General features: G+C 41.7%; 1 long non-coding RNA gene across 2 annotated transcripts in view; it reads right to left on the bottom strand.

Annotated features, from left to right (window-relative positions):
* LOC138431014 (uncharacterized) overlaps positions 1–20584 on the bottom strand; it is a 126391-nt gene that overhangs the window by 44713 nt on the left and 61094 nt on the right. Inside the window, exons 2-4 of one of the 2 annotated variants that reach the window (XR_011253496.1) lie at positions 14656–14735; positions 11233–11336; positions 2731–2786 (exon numbers count right to left, since the gene is read on the bottom strand). This is a non-coding gene — a long non-coding RNA (uncharacterized lncRNA). Of the gene's footprint in view, positions 1–870; positions 2787–11232; positions 11341–14655; positions 14736–20584 lie in introns of those variants that run through there. The other variant, XR_011253495.1, reaches the window with a different exon arrangement.

The raw sequence follows: 20584 nt of genomic DNA, 5'->3' as shown, positions 1-20584 counted from the left end.
AAACAGGTCATCCTAAAGGAGATCAGTCCTGAATATTCATTGGAAGGACTGATGCTGAAGCTGAAACTCCAATCCTTTGGCCACCTGATGCGAAGGACTGACTCATTTGAAAAGACCCTGATCCTGGGAAAGATTGAAGGCAGGAGGAGAACGGGACGACAGAGGATGAGATGGTTGGATGGCATCACTGACTCAATGGACATGAGTTTGAGCAAGCTCCAGGAGTTGGTGATGGACAGGGAAGCCATCATGCTGCAGTCCACAGGGTTGCAAAGAGTCAGACATGACTGAGTGAACTGAACTGAACTGAAATTATATAATGCCTGGCAGACAATAAGTCAGTCTCCAAAAAGGAAGCCTACCATTACAGCTGTAGCCATCCTTAGCATCGATTCAAGAAATGGTGAAATTATATTTATGTGTAGACTTATCTCCTCCTACTGTATAATTCACCTAATGTGGGAAGGAATTTGCAGCTTCCCATTTCTGTATATCTCTCACCCTCACCCCAGCGTCTCACATGATGCACAGAAACAATATAGGTGATCAACAGAATGGACTTAAATGCACCAAAATAGACTTGGCTGTCTATTGTACATCAGTTCATATCCTACTCAATCATTAATTGCTGCTTACCTTAAAAGGGCACCGTATAACCTAATTAGTACTGTAGAACACTACATATACTCATTTACTCAAAGTATCAGATGACCAAAGTTTGTATTTTTGCAATCAGATGTTCTTTTAAAAACAGAGCTTTGTTTGAATAAAGAATTAGAACCTATTAATCTTTTATCCTAACGTTTGCCGAGCCCCTGCCAGAACTTCAGGCTTTGCCAACCTTTTTTCCTCCACCTCTTTAACAATTACTTTTTTTAGATTTAATCTGATTTTGCTGTTATAGCACACTCATCAAGATCGCGGAACGAATAAAGATTGCTGAAATGATGTTCATCATTGAGGGTAATGACGATTCTCTACAATCTGTACTCTGTGTCTCTCTGTTTGACCAGGGCAGGCTTGTGCCACAGCCCGGCTGGAACCACGTCTAAACTCTGTAGAGTAGACAGATCCTTTCTGTGAGGGCTGAATCGATTCAAGCATATGCCTCTTAAGCTCAGCTTGGGGGGGGAAAAAAAATTAGGAAAAAAATAAAACCAACCTGTGAGTATGGGAAGTTTACATGCCATGAACTCCACACTATCATTAAAAGCAGAGTTCTTCCAGAATCTGGAAGTAACCAACAGGGCCCCTTTGTTCCAGCCCTGCAGTCCTAAAAGAGCAGTTCCAAGACAAACAGCCTGGAGGGGCACCCAGTTGGCCCTGGGCACGCCTGCCAAACAAGCCCAAGACGGTTCCCAGGAACCTTCCGCGCCGGCTGAAGTGTTGACAGGCTCGCGAGCAGAAAGATCGGGCTGTTAATACGAATCTACAGCTCAGAGTCAGAAACCAACCTACTCATATTTCCCAGCCCATCCACCACTCCCTTTCTCTCTTCACAACAGTCCAAGTACAGATTCTCTCTCTCTTTTTTTTTTTTTTAAAAACCTTCTTCCAGTAAAGTATTTACGTCCCCTGCTTTCCTCCACCCGGAAAAAACATAAAAAGCTGTTAAGGTTCTTATTAATGCCAAGTGGAGTCAGCTCAGCTCCCTCTCTGCCCGCCAGCCCCACCCCCAGCCCACAGCCCCAGCCCCACCCCCACCCCAGGTTCTCGCGGATTCCAAGGGAGGGGGGGGGCGAGGCGGGGGGAGGGGCGGCCTTGGCAGCTGCGCCCGGTCCGGGTCCGCCCTCACCTCCTGCTCGGTCATGTCTTCTTGGGGCCCCATGGGACATGGAAAGTGTCTTTTGCTTACAGAGAAAGCGGGAAGCCCTGCAGCCCATGAAGCTTTCATTTCACTTTCTTCTAAAAAGTCTTTTGTTTTTCTAAACACACCTCGAAGACTGGTCTGATGGTTTTAGAGACATCGGTCCATCCATTCACAAGATATTAATGCTAGCTAGTGAAGCTCTGAGTTGGTAGACTTAAAAGTTTAATGAGAGGTCAATTAGACCTCAAGAAAGCTGGAGGGAAAAGTCAATGAGTCAGAGAGAAAGAGACCGAAATGTTAGCTGCTCCAATACTGATCTTCGTCTGTTTCTACAGTAATAAAACCCTTGACATTGAGCTGACATACCTGACCACCTAGAATAGAGCCTTCCTCTCTCAGGTTCCTCAGCAGCTATGGGAGGCCATGAAACTAAATTCTGGACGATGGGATGGAAGGAGCAGCTCTAAAGGCTCTTTGCAGAGCATGTTCCTGAGTCCAGGGCAAGCCCATTCTTCCAGCCCTTCCTCAATCCTGCTGCTTGACCAGGGACCTGGTGCCAAAGACAACATCCCAGGAATGACAACCCAGGAGTAATAAGACAGAGGGACCTTGCACGATGCAGCCACACCACCACCCCTGGAGTGTCTATCCCTGGACTATTGCATGAGAGAGCTACATTCCTATCTTGTTTATGCTACTGTTCTTTTGAGTTTCTATTTTATTTCATGTAGCCAACAATAATTTAAACAGAGTTGGGTTTTCCGTGAAGTGAATGAAGCATAAAGTCAGAAAGCCTCCCTTGTCTGGGATTATTCCAAGGCTGGAGGCGGAAACTTAGTGTTGTTTGCATGGTCATTTTGTATTCTTTTCCTTAATGGGTTCCCCTAAATTGCATAGGCCCCACAACCCTGAATTCTTACCTTATCTTCAGTAATTCAATGAAGCTCTTCATGTGTGCCTCTTCTGGTAAGCCAACCTGAAATAAAGAACTCCATAAATACGTCCATTTTCTCCTGCATGACATAAACTTGAACATACTTGATGAGATTTAAGAATATTACTGCCCACTGTTTCTCAAAGTATACATTGCTAGATAACAATGATTGTTGTATGAAAAAAGAGTTTTATGATAATGTAATTTGGGGAAATGCAATATAATCTAAAGCATTTGTGTCTATGATTTTAACTTTAACATCTCTCAGAGGATTTAATTTGCAAGTGTGAATAGGGAATCTTCCTGAGAAAGAAAAGGCTGTGTTTTTGAAACTTGAAAGTCCCTCCGTTATGTCTGACTCTTTGAGACCCCATGGACTGTATAGTTCATGGAATTCTCCAGGTCAGAATACTGGAGTGGGTAGCCTATCCCTTCTCCAGGGGATCTTCCCAACCCAGGGATCAAACCCAGGTCTCCTGCATTGCAGGCAGATTCTTTACCAGCTGAGCCACCTGAGAAGCCCAAGAATACTGGAGTGGGTAGCCTATCCCTTCTCCAGAGGATCCGCCCGACCCAGGGATCAAACCAGGGTCTCCTGCACTACAGGTAGATTCTTTCTGACTGAGCTACCAGGGAAGCCCAGGACAACTAACCATCTCTCCTCTTCTAAGGAGTAGTTTGTGGGCTAGTTTTCTGTGGAGCAAGATTCAGAAATTCACCAGGTCTCAGCTGGAAATATTTTTATGTTTTATGTTTTAATATTTACTTTAAATTTTATTTATTTGGCTGCACCAGATTATAAATTGCAGCATGCAAACTCTTAATTGCTACATGTGGAATCTAGTACCCTGACCAGGGATCAAATCCAGGCCCCCTGCATTGGGAATATGCAGTCTTAGCCACTGGACCACCAGGCAAGTCCCCTGTGTTTTATTTTTATAGCATTAGCAGAACAAGGTGATTTTTCTTCCTCATCTTTTTTTTAAGTTGCTGTCTGGAGTTTGTTGCCCAGTAAGCAGGAATGCCAACAACACTGCCATTTTTAGATTGACACTGGCCCAACTCTCAAGTCTCCAACAAAAGCTAGGAATATTATGTACAAAGTATTAGATCACCTCTGCAGGAAACGGTGTGATTTCAGAGAAGCTGGGGTCACACTGAGGTTTTATCTCCCATGAGGAGGTTTTTTTGATAATGAGGTACAAAAAGATACAACCACAATTGAGAAGTAGTTTGCATAAAATATCTTTTTTTTCCCCCTTATGTCAATGCTTGTAGAAATGTCCCAGCTCATTTGTGAGTTAGAATCTCATTACAGGGAAATAATTAGTCTCCATGCTTCTTGCCTTTAACTAAAACTTTAGCATTCACACTTGTATTTGTCTTCTTAAGTTTCTGTAAGAGTTCCACAAACTGGGTAACTCAAAACAACAGGATTTTACTTTCTTGCAGTTCTGGAGGCTAGAAGTCTGACATCAAGATGTCAACAGGGCTGTTCTTCCTCCGAGACTCTGGGGAGAGTCCTGCCTTGCCTCCTCCTAGCTTCTGATAGTAGCCTTCAGTCCTTGGGGTTCCTTGGCTTACAGCTGCATCCTACAATCCCTGCCTGTTTTCACATGGTTTTTCTCTTTTCGCAGAGGTTAGAACTTCACCATATCTTTTGGGAGGATACAGTTCAACCCATAACAACACCAAAGAACCCTTACTTATCTGCGGGGCAGCATGCTGTCATAGTGGACAGAGCTCAGAGTTAGGGGTCAGAAACTCTGGACAAATGTCTAGCCTACATTTTCATACACATACTGAGAATAATAATACATGCCTTGATGTCCATCTAAGGGTTGTGACAAAGATCTAGAAAAGTGCTTTGTGGCCTCTCAATGATAGTAAGTGCTATTCCTATCTTTAAGGAGGCACATGCTCAGTGTGGGCAATCATCATTTAGTATAGAATCCCTTGGGCTTCCCAGGGTGGCTCAGAGGTAAAGAATATGCCTGCCAATGCAGGAGACATGGGTTTGAGCCCTGGGTCAGGAAGATCTTCTGGAGGAGAAAATGGCAATCCACTCCAAAATTCTTGCCTGGGAAATCCCAGGGACAGAGAAACCAGGTGGGCTACAGTCTGCTGGGTCACAAAGAGTTGAACATGACTAAGTACATACACAGCAGCAGCGTATCATCCCATAGCTAACTGTAGATAACCATTCTGACCTCTAACTCATACAGCTACTTACTAGACAAGGGGAAGATGTTTTTCCCCTTTTTTGCTGCCCGTGCATTGTTAACCAAGCAAAGTCAGGTGGTGAGGTGAATCCTCGCAAGTGCAGCCAACTCAGAAAATGAATATGAAGCACTGAGTAATGAGAAAATGCCCATAATGCTTTAATAAAATTCCCTGCGTTTTAACTCAAAGGACTGAAAAATGTTAGTGAAAGGCTTTTTTTTTTTAAAGACTAGATATTAATGAGTATATTCAAAATTACTCAGCATTCATTGTACATAAATGGCAACCCAAAGTTTTTGATGCAATAATAATAAAGCAGTAGAGCCGACTCATTAGAAAAGACTCTGATGCTGAGAAAGGTTGAAGGCAGGAGGAGAAGGGGACAACAAGAAGACGAGATGGCTGGATAGTATCAGTGACTCAATAGACACAAGTTTGAGCAAGCTCCAGGAGATGGTGAAGGAAAGGAATCCTGGTGTGCCGCAGTCCATGGGATTGAAAAGAGTCAGACATGATTGAGTGGCTGAATAATAGCAGAGTTGTGGTTCTTAATCTGAGGTCCTTGATCTCTAGAGTCACTGGAGATAGTAATAGGAATTTGCATACAAGCTTTCATTTTGCCTAAGTCTTTTCACTTAGTTAACTAAAGTTATCATAACTAAAACGTTCATCTTTTTTCTTGGGTGTGAATTTATTACATAATTTTGACTATACTGGTTTTCTCACGTTGGGTAGATATTCTCCTTGGCAACCATATACCTTTTTAAACAAATACAAATGAATCAATTATGATGACACATTTAAAATCATTTAAAGAATCAAAATGGAGTAACTGGTTCAGGCCACCAAAATGGAGCTAGGTGGTTCTTATGGATTTGGTTTCAGACCTGTTTTGGCATTACAGAGAACCTGAATTGTCTCAACTGTATCAAATTCGCGGACACCACCAGCGTTTTCAAAATAGTATCTGCTAGCAGCTGCCAGCTACAACCTTCTGGTCTCAAGGTTGTAATTTATAACTATGCAACCATTTCAGAACACAGTCAATCCTTGCTTAACATGCACTCTTACTTCTTGCTAACTCCAATCCTATTTTTTGACAAACATCTTACATAACTTATCAGTTCAGATTGTTATTGATTATCTGCATCAATGTTTATATGTGTAGTTATTTTAGTATACAGAATCTTAAGAAAACATGAGAACAGAGGGAGATTGAGATCTTAAGAAAGGATTCTTAGTAGTTAAAATGTCGAGAAAAGGGTAGATTAAAAAGGTGGATACTGATCATATGACCCCCCTTTTCATGAACACAGACAAAACAAGGCAGTCTCCCAAACTCTTTGTTCTATTTTTACTTAAAACCATTACTTGACTTAAATGCCTTAAAATCATTACTGTGACCTTCTAGAATTTCCTGAACAGTTTCTGCTATTTAAAATGTAGTTGGCTGATTCCTTTCACATTTCAGAAATTTCCTGTATCATTTTAATGATTATGTAGAGTATGACTTTGCTCTCAGCATTATAAGTAAACAGAGCCAACACACTAGGAAGAAAAATTTATATATTTAGGCAAAACCTTAGAGAGGGCAGAAAGCTTTTATGATGTGTGGGCGCATGCGTACTCAGTCATTCACTCATGTCTGACTCTTTGTGGCCCTCTAGACTGTAGCCCTCCAGGCTCCTCTGTTCAAGGGATTTTCCAGGCAAGAGTGCTGGAGTGGGTTGCCGCTTTCTCCTCCAGGGGATCTTTCCGACCCAGGGATTAAACCCACATCTCCTGTGTCACCTGCTCTGGCAGGCAGATTCTTTACTATTGAGCCATCTGGGAAGCTTTTATGATACAAAACCTGAAGTGAGACAAAGTCTGGGAAGGTAAAGTCACCATTCCTGAAAGGTCTCAAACCCCAAATCAGATTACTCTACACAAGGAGCCAATGATGTTCTAGTAGATTTATTGAAGCCATCATGAAGATGTTTATCATGAAGATCCCACGTAGACCCCACACTGTCTGGAATCCCTGAGGAAATCAATAGAAACGGCATCCTTGACCATTCTTAGCTGGTTTCTATTGCTTTCCCTGAACTTTAATTTTATATAATCTTATTTATCATACAAGTTTTCCTGTGTGTACATGCTAAGTCGCTTCAGTCATGTCCGACTCTTTGCAAACCCATGGACCATAGCTCGCCAGGCTCCTCTGTCCATGGGGATTCTCCAGGCAAGAATACTGGAGTGGGTTGCCATGCCCTCCTCCAGGGGATCTTCCCAACCCAGGGATCGAACCCGCATCTCCTGTGTTGTCAAGAGGGTTCTTTAGTGCCACCTGGGAAGCCCCACAAGTTTTTCTTAGAACTGCATAGATCTTTACAACAAAGCACTTTTCACTCCCTGGGAAGGATGTTCCGGAGGCCAGGGTATGCTTTCCTTTCATCCAGAGACTCAACGTTAAGCAGCTCCTTGTCTCTACCTTTTCCAATAACTTGTTTTAAAATCAGTTCATTTTCTTTCAAAGTGGGGTATCACATAACATTCTCTGCTGGAGGGCATATGGGGTGAGAAAAATCACTCCTCTAAGTGATTTTCAAAATGTATCCTTTCTCATAAGGTATATCATACATACATATCAGCATGAAGGGCTCTGCTCAATGACATTTTACTCAGTGAACCTATTTGTGGCGCCAGAAATAGAAAAAGAAATCAAAGTTGGTCAGCACTCTAGATGCCCCTCTAAAGCCACCTTCAAATCATTTCCAACCCTACTCCACCCCTGAAAATAACTTAAAAAAATTTTTTTATCACTACAGATTAATTAGTCTGGCTTTAGTCAGAATATATGCATCTGTACCTGACTCAGTTTCCTATTTGTTGAGGCTGCTGAAGCAGTGAGTGGTTCATTTTTATTGCTGACTCATACTCTGGTATGAAAATGTAACAATTTACTTTTTTGTTCTATCTTAGATGAATTTTTGGATTATTTCTAACATTTGACTATTAAGAATACTGCTTCAATAAAAATTATTGTGCATGTCTTTTAGAGAACACACATATATATTTCTGTACATCACTACATTTTGCTATTATCTATGCTCTGGATATTATTTGCATTTATTGTGTCTGTATGATAGAATATAATATAATGGTGTGTTACTATGTATCTCTTCTCAACTCCTCATTCAAGAGCATCAGGTAGGTAGCATTACACTGGTTTTGGTGGCAATAAACACACCATAGAGACTGGCAATTACTAAAAATCAGGACTTAAGTGTTTTGTTGATCATCAAGACTTACAAAGATGGGGAAAAATATTAATAATGCAGATAAAGTGTAAATGTGTATCATACCAGTAGTCACTAGATTGTTATAGCATAAAAATAGAGAGAATATTTTTGAATATTTGAAAACCATTATTCAATTCAGCAAGCAATTGTTCCTATTATTGACAAGTGAGTGAAGCTTCAAAACATGTGTTTTTGGTTTCACTTTGTTTTACTTGTGAACATAAAAATATCAATCAACATTTATGTTGGATATCCACTTGGAAAATGTTAACCATTTGTTAGAAAATCTCTGGTCAGAAGGTACAATTATGTTCAGTTTTAGTAGAAAAGACCGAACAGTTTTCTAATTTACACTCTTATCAGCAGTACATGAGAGTTTCAGTTACTCTTCATATGCACATGTACTATTTCATTGCAAGTACTTTTTTTTTGAGTTTTAGTCATTCTGATTCATCTGATATTTGCTGTTGTTCTTATTTGCATTTCCCTAATGACTAATAATGTTGAGCATCTTGTCAGTATTAATTAGCCTTCTGAATATCCCTTTGGGAAGTGTCTATTTTTATACCTTTTGTGCACTTTCTTATTAGGTGGACTGTGTTTTTCTCATCACTTTGCAGGAATTCCTTATATATTTTTTATATATCTTGTATCTGAGGTCTTCTATCTTCTAAAGATCTTTGTCAGATATACATCTGACCACTTGCAGCTTAACTTTTCCTTCTCTTGATGGTGCTTTTAGATCTTAATTTTAATACAGACCTATTAATCAACCTTTCCCTTTATGGTTTCAGTGATTCATTAAAAAATATTAGCCTACACCAAGGTCATGAAGACACTCTCCTAGGTTACATTCTAATAGCTTTATTGGTCTTTCATGTTTAGATCTATATAGTGTCCCAGGAGTCAATTTTTGTAGGTGATGTGAGATGCACATTTAAATTTGTTTTTTCTACATAGGTTTTCAAATTCCATCTAAGTTTTCCAAATGGATACCCATATACCATTTGTTCAAAATACCATCTTACCCTATTGCAGTATAGAGTTGTTCAGTTGCTTAGTTGTGTCTGACTCTTTGTGACCCCATGGACTGCAGCATGCCAGGCTTCCCTGTTCTTCACCGTCTCCAGGAGCTTGCTCAAACTCATGTCCATCGAGTCAGTAATGCCATCTCCCATCGTCCCCTTCTCTTCCCCTTCAATCTTTCCCAGCATCAGGGTCTTCTCAAATGAGTAATTTCTTCACATCAGGTGGCCAAAGTATTGGAGTTTCAGCTTCCACATCAGTCCTTCCAATGAATATTCAGGACTGATTTCCTTTAGGATGGACTGGTTGGATCTCCTTGCTGTCCAAGGGACTCTCAAGAGTCTTCTCCAACACCACAGTTCAAAAGCATCAATTCTTCGGTGCTCAGCTTTCTTTATAGTCCAACTCTCACATCCATACATGACTGCTGGAAAAACCATAGCTTTGACTAGATGGACCTTTGTTGGCCAAGTAATGTCTCTGCAGTGTAGAGTAACTGGTCATAAGCTGAACAACTGTCTATCTCTTTATGGACTCTGTTCTATTCCACTGGTTTATCTGCCTTTCCATGTATCAAGACCACAGTGTTTAAAATAAGTCTTGATATGAGGTTGTGTAAATTCTGTAACTTGATTCATCCTCAAGATTGTTTTTATTATCTTTGGCTTTTTATACTATCATAAAAATTTAGAATTAGCTATTTCTCGAGAGAGGGATCAAAAGGGAGGGGATGCCACATAACATAATCTGTTGGCATATAAGTAGTGCGATTAGTCTCTCCTGATTTTGATGATGCATTAGGCTTATGAACTCCAAATTAGAATGACTTGGGCAGTAAATAGTAGAGGACTTCAAATCAACTGGTTTAAATGTTAAAGCACTTTGTTATCTCAATAAACAAGATTTTATTCACAGTATGATCAATATCTCTGGGTTCACTTCTATATGATTGTCTTCCATGTGTCTTGGTTTTATCTTCAGGCTAAAAGATCACCTCATTTTCAAGTAACATGTCCGTAAATAACAATATTCAAAGGAAGGAGAACTCTTTCTTTTTTAGGTTTTTCTTAGGACAAAAAGTTCTCCAATCAGACTTCCCCCTCTTGCCTCATTAGCCAGAATTATATCCAATGTCTTTGCCTAAATCAAATACCAGTTAAGAGAATGGGACCACCATGAATGACTCAGATAGGACCTTGGGCTAATATTATTTCTCATTAGGTACATGTTCTTGCCAAAGAGGGTGTCTATCTGAACAAAAACAGAGTGGTAGCTATAGGGTAAGTATATAAATGTTTCTGCTACAATTTCCCTTTGGTTACTCAACATCCAAACACATTCTACTTCTTCTGTCTTCACTTCCAAAGATAACTATGCTTGTGTGAATGAACATGAGTGCTTTCTTAGATGGATGAAAATAACCCAGTGTCTCTTTTAGTTAATACGTCCAGCTCCAATTCTGTGTCGCTGGATGTTGTGAAGTCTTACCAGAGCCTTCACTTCCCAGATGAACCAGTGCCAGAAATCCTCTAACACTCTATCTCTTTATAGTCCTCTCTATGCAAATATAAGAGCAAACCTCACTGCAGTTAGGGGACATTTTGAAGTGCTCTCAGCCCTTGATTTGACATCTGCGTGGATCCAAGGTCCCTTACGCCAGGGGAGCCGGGCATCACTGAGCCCTTTGTACACATGTTCCTGACTCTCTCCAAGGCATGATCATTCAATGATGATGAAAGTTTCATTACTGCTGCTCGGTTTCTGCTTAGACATGAGGCATTTTATGATTCCAGTTAATACAAGATACCACTGCAGAACAGGAATAACCAAAGCACTTAATCACAAGATTGAGCCTTCTGATCTTGAGAGACAATGCTTTCCTATTTTAACAGTCACCACAGGAAACCCCAAAAACAGTACTCGGAAGAGGCTTCCAGGAAAGCAGAAATACTCACTGAGTCTCAGGAGGACTGAGCAGATACCTTACTCGCTCTATGACTTGGTCAACGGGTACGAGCAGTGTCATGCTTCAATCTCATCCCAGCAACCCTGCTCCGGACTTGCTAACAGAGAGGAAAAGAAGCAACAGGGAGGGATAAAGAGAAGATCAGGACCTGTCTGAAAGTCACATGCTTACTCATCCCCACTTCCCATATATCTTCCTCTGAATCACAGAATGGTGGAGAATCTGGTAAACAGGAAGGGGGAGTTCCAGCTAAGACACAATCTTTGTAGATATTCGGTCAGCTGAGTTCAGTGTCATTCATTTAAGTTGAAACTGATAACACTTTATTGAGGTGGTCCAAAGCAGACAGATCTGTATCTAAGCATCTTATTTTTAGTGACATATTTTTAACTGTGGGTGTGACCTCTGGGAAAGTTATGTAAGCAATCTGAGGCTTAGCACTATCAATAACTAGCAGTTATTCAGGACAGGTGGTTAATAGTAACTGATGCAGTATACGTGATGCCTGGCACATGGCAGTCAGTGCTGGGTGACGCTGAATTGTCTTCCTGATTACTGATAAGGATGGTGTGTGCGTGACAACAATAAGACAAAGAGCTTTGGCAGACTCAGTTCTCATAGCCACAAATGGTATTAAGTACAAGAAAAAAACCTGGAACCTCTCCAAGTAACTGACAACACAATGTAACATAATGGAAAACAATTGCCAAGTGAAATCAGAAATCATGCAAAAAACTCTAACAAAAGTGATCTTGAGGGAATTGCTCACAGAATACACACATCATCTATTGATAACATTTGTGAGGTCAGGATAAAATATGCTATTTGCATTTCCAACGGAAGGATCATGTGAGCTGGATCACGAGAATTTATGTCAGTGGTGCTCTGAAAAAACTGCCACTACGCCACATCAGTTGCTGTTTAGTCACTAAGTCATGTCTGACTCTTCAGAGCTAGTACTTGATGTTATTTCCAATAGACCCCAACCAACCACAAGTGTTAGCACCATAAATCAATTTTCCTAAGACCTCATAGTCTCTGGATTAATCACACTTTAAAGTTTTGAGCTGAGAGAACAAACAAAATACAGAGAGCTAAAAGCAACTATAAATCTTTCTGGATCAGCAAATTTGATATCAGTGCTATTCAGGCCCCCTCTTTGAAATTTTTGTTTATTGAGCTAAAATACATCCAACATACTTTGAGCATTTTAAAGTATACAGTTCAATGGTTTTAGTACATTCACAATGTTATACAACCATCACCATTATCTAATTCCAGAATATTTCCCTTACCCTCCAAAAAATACCTCTTTTTTTTTTTTTTTTTTTGGCCAAGCCACGTGGCCTGTGGGATCTTAGTTCCCTGACCAGTGATCAAACCTGCACCCCCTGCAGTGGAACTATCGAGTCTAACCCACTGGACCACTAGGGAAGTCCCAGAAACCTTTCTTTTCAAGTGAACATTTGGAGGAGGAACCTATTGATTCCAGTACTAACACATATTTTCAGACTTAATTCCAAAATACAATTTAAAAAAAATATACTAGGGAAAAGGGGGAAACAGGGAGAGAGAAATATGGTAGCGTATTGTAAGCATCGATAGTGCATTATGCCTGGCGTGGCCTTCCTGCAAGGAGGCCTGCAGTGATCTCCGCCTCCTGACAGCCACGCCCTGTGTGACCCCCTCCTCCATCCAATCAGGCCTGGTCAGGGGAGCCGACAGAATACTGCAGGCGGGATGCCAGGTCATTTCCTAGATAGGTTTATAAACGACAGGGCAGTTTTCCCTTGCTCTGTCTCTCAGATCTCTCCCTCTGGGGGAAGCCAGCTGCCATGTCATGATGACGCTCAAGCAGCCTATACAGTGGCTCACCTCTCAGGAATCAAGGCCTTCAGCCAGCAGCCATGGGAGGCAGCCATCTTGGAAGTCAGTCATCCAGCCCCCTCAAGCCTTCAGATAATGCGGCCCTGACCAACACCTCCTGAGAGAGCCAGAACTACCCAACCAAGCTGCTGCTGGATTCCTCAGTGTTAGACACTGCAGGTGATGATAATGAAGGTTTTCAGTTCTCATTATCAGAGAAATGCAAATCAAAACCACAATGAGGTACCATCTCACGCCTGTCAGAATGGCTGCTATCAAAAAGTCTACAAACAATAAATGCTGGAGAGGGTGTGGAGAAAAGGGAACCCTCTTACACTGTTGGTGGGAATGCAAACTAGTACAGCCACTATGGAGAAGAGTGTGGAGATTCCTTAAAAAACTGGAAATAGAACTGCCTTATGACCCAGCAATCCCACTGCTGGGCATACACACTGAGGAAACCAGAACTGAAAGAGACACATGTACCCCAATGTTCATCGCAGCACTGTTTACAATAGCCAGGACATGGAAGCAACCTAGACGTCCATCGGCACACGAATGGATAAGAAAGCTGTGGTACATATATACAATGGAGTATTCAGTTCAGTTCAGTTCAGTTCAGTCACTCAGTCGTGTCCAACTCTTTGCGACCCCATGAATCGCAGCACGCCAGGCCTCCCTGTCCATCACCAACTGCCAGAGTTCACTCAGACTCACGTCCATTGAGTCAGTGATGCCATCCAGCCATCTCATCCTCTGTCGTCCCCTTCTCCTCCTGCCCCCAATCCCTCCCAGCATCAGAGTCTTTTCCAATGAGTCAACTCTTCGCATGAGGTGGCCAAAGTACTGGAGTTTCAGCTTTAGCATCATTCCTTCCAAGGAAATCCCAGGGTTGATCTCCTTCAGAATGGACTGGTTGGATCTCCTTGCAGTCCAAGGGACTCTCAAGAGTATTACTCAGCCACAAAAAAAGAACGCATTTGAGTCAGTTCTAATGAGGTGGATGAAACTGGAGCTATTTATACAGAGTAAATTAAGTCAGAAAGAGAAACACCAATACAGTATATTAACCCATATATATGGAATTTAGAAAGATGGTAATGATGACCTTATACTCAAGACAGCAAAAGAGACACAGATATGAAGAAAAGACTTTTGGACTCTGGGAGAAGGCGAGGGTGGGATGATTTGAGAGAATAGCATAGAAACATGTATATTACTATGTGTGAAATAGATCACCAGTGCAAGTTTGATGCATGAAGCAGGGCACTCAAAGCTGGTGCTCTGGGACAACTCAGACAGATGGGATGGGGAGGGAGGAGGGAGGGGGGTTCAGGACGAGGGGACACATGTTCACCCGTGGCTGATGCATGTCAATGTGTAGCAAAGACCACCACAATATTGTTAAGCAATTAGTCTCCAATTAAAATAAATTAATTAATTAAAAAAATAAACAACAGCAAAAAAGTAAACTAAAACAGAAAAAAAGAAAGTTCCACACTGCTAAGTTTTGAGGTAGCTTGTTAGCAGAGTAATAGATACTTACGAGAGTGGTGTCAGAGGAATGACTGAGCAAAGCTGCCAGCAGGAGGAGACGAAGTACAAGTGCCTTATAGAGTGAAGCGTCTGAAACACACAGAAATACAGAATTACAGTCAACGCGCAAATCCTCTACCCACCACTCAGCTTAGACAGGTGGGACCACAGCTTCCCTTATGGAGTCCTTTCTCTGCCACCAGTGCCCTATTACAACCTTTTTTCCCCATCAAGACAGTCGTTGTTCAAATAAAACCGAACTCATACAGAAATCAACAGAGGGGCACACACAATGTGATTTTTTTCTGCATTCCATTTATGCCTAGAGATGGAGTACTTTTATCCTCTCCATCTTCCTAAGGATGGAGCTGAGAGAAGGCTGACAAGTTATCTTCCAGAAGGTCTTTCTAATGTTCTCTGTGTCTATTTCCACTGGATTTTTTTTATGAAAGAGGTAAAACAAACAAAATGAAACAATTAAAGTAAATGCATGTATACTATCATGTAAGAAACGTATCGCCAGTCTAGGTTCGATACAGGATACAGGATGCTTGGGGCTGGTGCACTGGGATGACCCAGAGAGGTGATATGGGGAGAGAGGTGGGGGGGGGGGTGGTTCAGGGGTTCAGGATTGGGAACTCATGTACACCCGTGGCGGATTCATGTCAATGTATGGCAAAACCAATACAGTATTGTAAAGTAAAATTTTAAAAATTAAAAAAAATAAAGTAAATGCAAATAAAATGGCAAACCACTTTAGAATAACTGGGTGGGGGGGGGGGTCAAGGAAGAGACAGCTTGAAAATGTTAAATCAGGAATTAATATCTTTACCATTCCTTGGTTTTCTAGAAAAGGGCTGGTTTCTCCTCTCCTGCTCAAAAATACACTCAGACCCTCTATTCTTTGAGTTGCGTAAACCACTCCACGTGTTTTCTCCTGGCACCAAAATATGTTTGGATAATTCAAACCTCCAGTCTGTTCAGATCTTGTTGAAACGTGTTTGCTTTGCTAACTCCTAGTAAAGTAAATGTACTTTTAGAGCTTGGTCATGGACTTAAGTCGCCAGATGTTTTTGCCTGATACCATGTCTTCCTGTCACCTTGTCAACAAGTTACCAGAGGTGGGGTTAATTCTCATTTTGCAAGAATGTGACCCAGAAATGTGTTTGATGAGCCTGGGCCCTGGTTATCTCAGATTTACAGAGGCTCTTAGATTACAGCTCTGAGAATAAGCCAGAGGCTATCGTTACTCCCCTTCAAGATCACAGTGAAGGAGCTGGAGCAACTCAGTGAAGCTACAAGCCACGCTGTGCAGGGCCACCCAGGACGGACAGAACTGTGAAGAGTGCTGACAAGACATGGTCCACTAGAGGAGGAAATGGCGACCAATCCAGTATTCTTGCTTGGAGAACGCCGTGAACAGTATGACAAGGCAAAAAGATAAGACACGGGAAGATGAGCCCCTGCAGGTCGGAAAGGAATCCAATATGCTACTGGGGAAGCATGCATGAGTATAGTCGCTCAGCCCTGCCTGACTCTTGGAGACCCTATGGACTGTAGCCTGCCAGGTTCCTCTGTCCGTAGAATTTTCCAGGCAAGAATACTGGAGCAGGTTGCCATTTCCTTCTCCAGCGGCTCTTCCCAACCCAGGGATGGAACTCTCATCTCATGCATCTCCTGCATTGGCAGGTGGATTCTTTACCACTGTGGCCCCTGGGAATCCCCATGTGTGGAGGGCAATTACTAACAACTCCAGAAAGAATGAAGAGGCTGGGCCAAAGCAGAAAGGACGCTCAGTTGTGGTTGTGCCTGATAGTGAAAGTAAAGTCCGATGCTGCAAAGAACAATATTACATAGGAACCTGGAATGTTAGGTTCATGGGTCAAGGTAAATTGGACGTACTCAAGCAAGAGACAGCAAAGCGGAACATCGACATCTTAGGAAGTCAGTGGTCTAGAATGGATGGGAATGGGAGAATTTCATTCAGATGACCATTATATCTACTACTGTGGGAAAGAATCCCTTAGAAGAAATGGAGTAGCCCTCAGAGTCAACAAAAGAGTCTGAAATGCAGTACTTGGGTGCAACCTCAAAAATGACAGAATGATCTCAATCTGTTTCCAAGGCAAACCATTCAACATCACAGGACTCCAAGTCTATGCACCAACCACTGATGTCAAAGAAGCTGAAGTTGACCACTTCTATGAAGACCTAGAAGACCTAGAACTAACATCAAAAAAAGATGTCCTTTTTATCAAAGAGGCTTGGAGTACAGAAGCAGGAAGTCAAGAGATACCCAGAATAACAACCAAGTTTGGCCTTGGAGTACAAAATGAAACAGGGCAAAGGCTAAAAGAGTTCTGTCAAGAGAACACGCTGGTCATGGCACACATTCTCTGCCAACGACCCAAGAGATGACTCTACATATGGACATCACCAGATGGTTAATACCGAAAGCAGATTGATTATATTTTTTGCAGCCAAAGAAGGAGAAGCTCTATACAGTTAGCAAAAACAAGACCTGGAGCTGACTGTGGTTCAGATCATGAGCTCCTTATTGCAGAACTCAGGCTTAAATTGAAGAAACTAGGGAAAACCACAAGGTCCTTCAGGTATGACCTAAGTCAAATCTCCTATGATTATATGGTGGAGGTCATGAATAGACTCAAAGGATTAGATCTGGTAGACACAGTATCTGAAGAACTAAGGACAGAGGTTCCTAACACTGTACAGGAGGCAGTGACCAAAACCATCCCAAAGAAAAAGAAATGCAAGAAGGCAAACTGGTTGTCTGAGGAGGCTTTACAAATAGCTGAGAAAATAAGAGAAGTGAAAGGCAAGGGAGAAAGGGAAAGATATACCCATTTGAATGCAGAGTTCCAGAGAAAAGCAAGAAGAGATAAGAAAGCCTTCTTAGCTGAACAATGCAAAGAAATAGAAGAAAACAATAGAATGAAAAAGATAGAGAGCTCTTCAAGAAAACTGGAGATATCAAGGGAACAAACATTTCAAGCAAGAACAGACACGATAAAGGACAGAAATGGTAAGGACCTAACAGGAGCAGAAGAGATTAAGAAGAGGTGACAACTTAATACCCAACTGAATGCAGGGTTCCAGAGAACAGCAAGGAGATATAAGAAGGCCTTCTTAAATGAGCAATGCAAATAAATTTGTTTTCAAAGAATTACATTACCATACAGCATGCCTCTCTCTCTTGTAAGTGGAGAAACTGCCTATCGGCCTATTATCACAGGTATTTTTTTTGGTAATGTAACAAAAATTTAATATTATAAATGTGACTATAATACTATGTGCCATACACACTGCATAAAGATCCATTCATTGGTGTATAGGTTAGAATACTGTGAAGCAATCTTATCCATTGCATTAGGCTGCTGCTGCTAAGTCACTTCAGTCATGTCCGACTCTGTGCGACCCCAGACACAGCAGCCCACCACACTCCCCCATCCCTGCGATTCTCCAGGCAAGAACACTGGAGTGGGTTGCCATTTCCTTCTCCAATGCAGGAAAGTGAAAAGTGAAAGTGAAGTCGCTCAGTCGTATCTGACTCTTAGTGACCCCATGGACTGCAGCCTACCAGGCTCCTCCGTCCATAGGATTTTCCAGGCAAGAGTACTGGAGTGGGGTGCCATTGCCTTCTCCTGCATTAGGCTACTATTAAGCAATTGCACTGCTGCTTCTTTAATTATCAGTGTATAAATCATTATATAAAAAGAGGAAAAGAAATAGAAAAATAGGAAAACAATAGAATGGGAAAAACTAGAGATCTCTTCCAGAAAACCGGAAATACCAAGGGAACATTTCATGCAAGGATGGACACAATAAAGGACAGAAACTGTATAAAGACCTAACAGAAGCAGAAGATATTAAGAACAGGTTGCAAGCATATACAGAAGAACTATACAAAAAAGGTCTTAATGACCCAGATAACCAGGATGGTATGATCACTCACCTAGAGCCAGACACCTGGAGTGTGAAGTCAAGTGGGCCTTAGGAAGTATCACTACAAACGAAGCTAGAGAATATGATAGAATTCCAGTTGAGCTATTTCTAATCCTAAAAGATGGTGTTGTTAAACTGCTGCACTCAATATATCAGCAAATTGGAAAACTCAGCAGTGGTCACAGGACTTGAAAAGGTCAGTTTTTCATTCCATTGCCAAAGAAGGGCAATGAAAAGGAATATTCAAACTACCATACAATTGCACCATTTCACATGCTAGCAAAGTTATGTTCAAAATCCTTCAAGCTAGGCTTCAGCAGTACATGAACCGAGAACTTCCAGATGTACAAGCTGGGTTTTGAAGAGGCAGAGGAACCAGAGATCAAATTGCCAATATTTGTCTGATCATGGAGAGAGCAAGGGAATTTCAGAAAAATATCTACTTCTGCTTCATTGACTATGTTACAGTCTTTGACTGTGCGAATCACAATAAACTATGGTAAAGTTTTAAAGAGATGGGTGAAACAGTCCACCTTACCTGTCTCCTGAGAAACCTATATGTGGGTCAAGAAGCAACAGTTAGAACTGGACATGGAAGAACTGTTGTTGCTGTTGTTCTGTCACCCTGTCGTGTCCAACTCTTTGCAACCCCATGGACTGCAGCACACCAGGCTCCCCTGTTGCTCACAATCTCCTGGAGTCTGCTCAAACTCATGCCCATTGAGTTGATGATGCCATCCAACCATCTTGTCCTTTGTCGTCCCCTTCTCCTCCTGCCTTCAATCTTTTCCAGTATCAGGGTCTTTTCCAATGAGTCAGCTCTTCGCATCCGGTGGCCAAAGTACTAGAGCTTCTGCTTCAGCATTAATCCTTCCAATGAATATTCAGGAGTGATTTCCTTTAGGATTGACTGGTTTGGTTTCCCTGCTGTCCAAGGGATTCTCAAGAGTCTTCTCCAACACCACAGTACAAAAGCATCAATTCTTCGGTGCTCAGCCTTTTTTGTGGTCCAACTCTCACACCCATACATGACTACTGGAAAAACCATAGCTTTGACTATATGAACCTCTGTTGGCAAAGTAATGGCTCTGCTTTTTAACATGCTGTCTAGGTTTGTAACAGCTTATCTTTCAAGGAGCAAGCATCTGTTAATTTCATGGCTGCAATCACTGTCCGCAGTGATTCTGGAGCCCAAGAAAATAAACTCTGTCACTGTTTCCATTGTTTCTCCATCTATTTGCTATGTAGTGATGGGACTGGATCCCATGATCTTCGAATGCCATGGAGGAACTGCCTGGTTCAAACTTGGGAAAGGAGTACATGGGCTGCATGTTATCACTCTGTTTATTTAACTTGTATGCAGAGTACATCATGCAAAATGCCGGACTGGATGAATCACAAGCTGGAATCAAGATCACTTGGAGAAGTATCGACAACCTCATATATGTAGGTGATGCCTTAGGAACTAAAGAGCCTCCTGATGAGGGTCAAAGAGGAGAGTGAAAAACCTGGCTCGAAATACAACATTAAAAAAACTAAGATCATGGCATCCTGTCCCATCATTTTATGGCCAATAAAAGGGGAAAATCAGATGCTGTGACAGACTCTATTTTCTTGGGCTCCAAAATCACTGCAGATGGTGACTGCAGCCATGAAATTAAAAGTCATTGGCTCCTTGGAAGAAAAGCTACGACAAACCTATACAGAGTATTAAAAAGCAGAGGCATCGCTTTTCCTATAGGTCCATATAGTCAAAACTATGGTTTTTCCAGTATTTGTGTACAGATGTGAGTGTTGGACCATAAAGAAGGCTGAACACAGAATTGAGGCTTTCAAACTATGGTGCTTGAGAAGATGCTTGAGAGTCTCTTGGACTGTAAGGAGATCAAACCAGTCAATCCTAAAGGAAATCAATCCTGAATATTCATTGGAAGGACTGATGCTGAAGCTGAAACTCCAATAATTTGGCCACCTGA

This window comes from Ovis canadensis, chromosome 26 (assembly GCF_042477335.2).
Source record: "Ovis canadensis isolate MfBH-ARS-UI-01 breed Bighorn chromosome 26, ARS-UI_OviCan_v2, whole genome shotgun sequence".
NCBI classification, from domain to species: Eukaryota; Metazoa; Chordata; class Mammalia; order Artiodactyla; family Bovidae; genus Ovis; species Ovis canadensis.
This window is presented reverse-complemented; position numbering and strand designations above follow the sequence as displayed.